Raw genomic sequence first — 6,000 nt, 5'->3', positions numbered from 1 at the left:
GTCGACGTCACAGCACTTTTTTGGTTTCAAACCACATCAAAAGCAATTTTTTACGGTATAATTATACAATTTAGTTTTTTAGAAAATATATAGTAGTTTGACGCAAAATTTTGTTATGCAAGTTGTTAACAAGGGCCTAGTACGCTTAACATCACCCAGATGGCAACTGTGTTTTTTGTTTTCAGATTTTTTGGTTAGATGGCGCCACCTACTAAGCAAGTTTCGGTCAAGGCGGCTCGGTTTGACTCGGAGATTCCGAGTTTGCGTTTTATGTTTTTGTTCTTTCCTCTCCTCGCGTTTCGTTTGTTGCTCTCTGTCTCTCTTGCGTGCTCCTCTGCATTCTGGATAAGGCTCGGTGAGGTGCGTGCGCTGGTGTTGCGTCGTGTGTAGCGGTCGTGCGGGGCCCTGCGACCCGGAGTGAGTGAACCGTCCGTGAAGTGTGCGTGCAGCGGCATCCGCAGGACACACGGACATAAACTATGGCTATTCCCCGGACGTTCACGTAACCAGGTAAGCTCCAAACTTATCCGGCGTTCCCGCTGCCACTACTGCTTTCTTGGAGGAACTCTCGGCGTTTGTCTTGTTCCCTCATAGCCCGCCGCCCCTCCGCGGCCCTGTGGGTGTCCACTGGCCGCGTTCACTCGCTGGGACCCGGCTGCGCGAATGTTTTGCGAGAACAGTCCGGCGGACTGCGTCTTGCGCTAAGTGATGCTTCCGCAAACCGCGATGAACCAGCGCGCGGCTTGCGCGAGGAAGCTACCGACCTGCGTCCGAAATCCAGCGGAATGCGGGGCAGCTGATTAGATCGCCGGTCGCCTGGTGATCGGCGCGCTGTTCAGCACTTCAGAAATGCGCTTCGTTCGCCATCGTGCCATTCAATTTAAGGGTCAAGCATAAAGGTTGCCCTCCGCGTTTTGAACCACTCTCGATCGGCTTGTTTCCAAATGCGTTTCCTGCTTGACGTTTGCTGCTTCACTGCTGCTGTAGCGCTGCATCCGTGCCCATTTGCTCGCTGCGTTCCACTTCGAGTGGCTGTGGGGGTGGTTCTGTCATCCCCACCCACTCTTTTATTTTTTTCCCCACCGGGCCTGATAGCTCGAGATCGTTGCCGCCTCTGCAGCGCATGAAAGTCGGCCTCACGTTCCTTTACATGCGGATAGAATTTTGTTTTCTTTCCGCTTATCCGTATTTCCTCGGGGAATGTAATCATTAGTGCGGAATCTCGTGTTGTCTGCTTCACTGAGCTGAGATGCTTACGAGCGGGCGGGCTGTTTTGCTCAACGTCAGAAATTATTGTGCGTGTTGTTGTTTTGTAACGCCGATAGCAATTGTTCTTATGTAAGTACGGTGCTGGAATATTTCAAAACTTCTCGTCACGAGATATTAGCGAAAGAAAGCTTTTTTTTTTTTTACTAATCGATTCCGCGGGCGGATAGAGATAGCTGCAGTGCAGCCTGGTAGTGCGCGGTGACCGTGTCTTCTACATAGGCGTGTCAAATACAAACGACAATTTTTGTATACCTAGTTGTTCCCTGAAGTAGAAACGGAATAGTGCATATTGTGTCACCGTCAAGTCACGTTGCGCGTTTTACTTTGGCCCATATTTTTTTTTTTGCGTCTGCATCCCCAGTTGAAGAACGCGCATTGCAAAGTTTTATCCGTGAAATAAAATTTCCACGGAATGACTTCTCAGCACACATAAGATGAACTAATTCTGCGTCCAGTTCCGAGTGTTTAGGGAAATTCTATTCCTTTTTTTTTCTTTAAGCCTTTTATTCAAATGAATTCGCGTAACAGTTACGACCGATTAGGCTAGTTTTTTTTTTTTAATTTATTTATGGTGGTTAGGGAGCGCAAACAGGCGGAAAGAGAAGAGACATAACGTTATTTGGCCGAAAGGGTTAGGATGCTGTAGGCGCAACCCTGAGGGGCGACAAAGAAAAAAGACAAGCCGGACGAAACAAAAAAAGTAAACCGGACGACAATGCTTTATCTGTCCTTGACTTTCAGCGCGCACTCTAGCGCTACCCTCTGCTGCTGTCACATCGCAGCCACTTTTTTTCCTGTGAAGGCCCGTTCATAGTTGCGACACTAGCGACGCGATTTCTGCGATGGCGAGTAAAATTGGTCGAGACCAAACGACAAAAGCGATCGCCGGGCGACTGTCAGAAATCGCGTCGCTTTTATCGCTTCTGTGCCCAGTGTGAACGGGCCTTTACCATCACTGACAGGCAAGGGTACTTCGCGGTTCGTTCGCATAAAGTGGTACAATGCCGTCACCCACCCCACCGGTTGATGCTACGTGGATAATGTACTCACAAGCGGCGGACGAACCCTCCGCGCTTTACGCGGTAACATGCGATTTCGATACGTGCACTGAATCCTATCTATTCACCCGAGGCGGCCCCTATATAGTTCTGCGTAAGGCTAACGCTGGTAGACGCATATCTGTTCATCCAATACGCTCCGATACGGAGCAGTCCGCCTTGTTCCAGCGCCGATCAGCCGGCTATCACCAGTGCTTTTTGTTTGTGTCTAGGATTCGTTGGATTTACATCGATCACTTTAGAGGACTCGCGTGCTGCTCTGGGGCGAATAAGCGAGCTGTTTTGCAATATATATATATATATATATATATATATATATATATATATATATATATATATATATATATATATAGAAATAAGGATTGGCAGTCAAGAAAACCTCGGAAAGCAAAGGGGAGGATATAGTAGGTCATAGAAACAGATAAAGAATTTGGAAAGAAAAAAGAAAGAAAGTGGAGAAAAAATGCCCGCCAGGTGGGATCCGAACCCACGACCTCCAGAATACCGGTCTGGTGCGATAACCACGACGCTACCGGCGGGGCTATTTTTCCCCTCCACTTTCTGGGGTATTTATGTCAATGTAATTTTTTACTGTGCTTGGGGGTGGTAGCCAGCGCCAGTCCGACTTCTCTAGGTGAAAGGGACCTTCTTTTTAACCCCCGGGCCGTGACTCGAGTGTCTACGACATGTCGACCACCCCCAAGTCGACCATATCGACCAGGAAAAAAATTACGTTGACATAAATACCCCAGAAACTGGAGGGGAAAAATAGCCCCGCCGGTAGAGTAGTGGTTATCGCACCAGACCGGTATTCTGGAGGTCGTGGGTTCGGATCCCACATGGCGGGCATTTTTTCTCTGCTTTCTTTTTTTCCAAATTCTTTATCTGTTTCTATGACCTACTATATCCTCCCCTTCGCTTTCCGAGGTTTTCTTGACTGCCAACCCTTATTTCTGTCTTATTTCAATGAGCCCCTCATTTCCTATTCTGATTCGCTATATATATGTGTATGTATGTGTGTATGTATGTATGTAAGTTACACCAATGTACGTCTACAGAAAAAACGTCTGTAGACGTACATACATTGGTTGAACTTCATGCATCTGTTTCCTCTCTATCAACGTCGCAACTGTGCCTCCTTCCTATTTCAAACTTTCCTCTCTGCTTTCCTCTTTTCTTCCCCCCCCCCCCCCCCCCTTTTCCCCACCTTGTGTAGTATAGTTACAACATGTTATTATTACTTTCCCGCTCTTTTACTCTCCCCGACGGTTCTCCTACTCCGCACCAGATTTCGCGTGTGCGTAAATTTTTATCCTAATGATAGGCTTAAAATGGCATACACTAGCTCAAGGAGTGAGTTGAAGTATAGTTTTGCATACCGCTACGGAAGAAACATTGCCAGCGTCGCCCCATCCTTGCGAAGCCGGTCCTGTGCGGAGCGCGAAGAGTCGGAGCTGGGGGTCAGCTTCTATATGCAATCTTTCGAACAAAGGTAACAGCAAGCTTCTAGTAACCGACAACAGCGAAAATACAAGACGAAAACAAATTCCAGGCCTTCGGGGCTGTCGGTTTTGACAGTAGGCATTACGATTTTCGGTAATCATTTTGGAGGTAAAACAGTTTTTGCAACCTTTCCTAACGCTCGAAAGTATTGTATCACATCACTTTACGTTCTCATGGCATGAAAGTATGCCGACGTGCACTATGGCGCGCAAAAAATGTAGGTTGAGTGCAAAATAACCTATACTGTGTGCATAGGCGTGTGCTCGTTTTATACCAGGGATCTAACCAGTATGGAGGTTTATTGAGCAAAACGAGTCACGTCTACGGTAAAGATACAGTAACACTATGTTTGTTCACACCTGGGGTGATATTTCAGTTTCATTGCTCGCAGCAATATCGCCCCAGTAGTCAGGTATGTGTTGTAGGAAAACTGCACTCAAGAGGAGGAGGAGAAAACTTTATTTAATAGTAAAGTCGAGCTGATTAGTGGGCCGGGTCCTCACTCCAGGACAAGAGAGTAAGAGAAATTCTCTTCAATTCACAGATACGCCTACCCAAGTTGACCAGGATTTGTTCTTTACGCCTGGAAGGGTTGAAAAGCAATTAAGAGCTGCTTGGAAATATTAATCGGTTTCGATTCTTGTAAAATATGCACGTATACTATTTATTACGTTCGTTAGCGAGTGTATAAAGCCTCTACCACCGTAATCATGTCATAATTGTTGGGGTTGAGAGTCAGTTCGTTGTGATAACGATGGTTGCAGTACAAGTTCGGAGCACAAAAGCCGCCTTCGAGTACTCTGGACAGCGTTGTCTGGGGCGCGATCGCGGTGGCGTAGCACAACCCTTCTCCTTGTATTTGCAGCGAAAGCCAATTTGTAAAAAAGGGAACGTATGCCATAGTCAGAAGAAACTATTCACACTAACGTTGTGAGCCGCCCAAAGATCCCCAAACCTACTAATAAGATGTTTGTGACGTGCATAAAAATTAATACGTTGAGCACAGAAAAAAAACATTCATCTGATTCAAGTCGACAACAACGAAAGAAATAGAACACAGCCGCTTGATTTCCTGCTGTGCGATGCGCGTGTAGGGGCCCGCTGTTTGGTACGTAGCATTCGACTCTTGAGTCTTCATAAGAGAGTCTCAATAATACTGTAGGGAAGACCACGCATTTTGAATACTTATCCAGGAGCTCTGAGCGCTGAACCTCGTGAATAAGTTAGAAAGGACGAGTTACACACGATCTTCTGACCGATGTTCTTTGTTCTCTCTCTCTCCTCGTGTGTTGAAAAATTGTGGGGGATACAGCTTGAAATTATTCAGGTGTGTCATAAGCTGGCACAAATAACTGAATTGCTAAAAATAGGCTTTTTAATGCACTAAAGCATCAAAGCGAGCGATTTCCAGCGCAGGAACTGTTGCCCCTCACTAGCGGAGCGTAGCAAACGGCAGCGGCCCGAGTCCCTAAGCCGACGTCAGAGAGCCAGAGGGCGTCACTCAAACATCTCACCGCCATTCAGCGTTTTTCTGTCCATTCTAAGATTACCTCAGAAGAAGAAATGTCCGCCTTTCGAAACTGTTTGGAGCAAAAAAATCCTTGTTCAGTGTTCTCCAAGTGTCTGCACCCAAGTTTTGACCTATATATATATCAGTGGTTAATTGCTCGTTGTGGGCTCATTGTTGGAACGGAAAAGGCGCCACGTGGATTGGGCGCATATCCGGCGGGCTGTGTGTGCTGGTGGTGCCAAACTCGGCGCGTGTCCTGCATTATCCTCGGCGCACCACTGCGGCGCGGCTATTCAGTGGAATCGTATTGATCGACGGGCTGCATTAATCGACCCCATCGGCCGGTGGTCTGGTGGCCGCGTTGCATATTTATGCGCCCATAGGTCGATAGAGATGCGCCCGCTGTCATTCAGTGCCTCGAGTCGTCGGTTTCCTTGGCGACATCCACGCGTTCGGCACTGGGGCTGTAGCAGTTGAGCGATATGTCCGCGCAGGCGCGTATTCTTTCCGTTTAATTAGAGGAACTCAAGCCGCTAGGGAAGAGAGACCATCCTTCTGGGACGACGCAGCAGGGAAAGGGGTGTTTAAGGGAGATTAAAATAAAAACATGAGCCCACTTTTATTGCCGGGCTTAAATTCGAACCGGTGCAAGTGAATCCC

General features: G+C 47.4%; 1 protein-coding gene across 3 annotated transcripts in view; it reads left to right on the top strand.

Moving 5' to 3' along the window:
- The first annotated feature begins 233 nt into the window (after positions 1–233).
- Positions 234–6,000, top strand: part of LOC144170556 (putative polypeptide N-acetylgalactosaminyltransferase 9) — a 148,875-nt gene continuing 143,108 nt past the window's right edge. For all 3 annotated transcript variants that reach the window (XM_077700424.1, XM_077700419.1, XM_077700420.1), the window contains exon 1: positions 234–510. The gene's annotated coding sequence lies outside the window, so the exon portion shown is untranslated. The remainder of the gene's footprint in view (positions 511–6,000) is intronic.

Source organism: Haemaphysalis longicornis, unplaced genomic scaffold (genome assembly GCF_048455015.1).
Source record: "Haemaphysalis longicornis isolate Haplotype H1 unplaced genomic scaffold, Haemaphysalis longicornis Haplotype H1 scaffold_2, whole genome shotgun sequence".
Taxonomy (NCBI): Eukaryota; Metazoa; Arthropoda; class Arachnida; order Ixodida; family Ixodidae; genus Haemaphysalis; species Haemaphysalis longicornis.
This window is presented reverse-complemented; position numbering and strand designations above follow the sequence as displayed.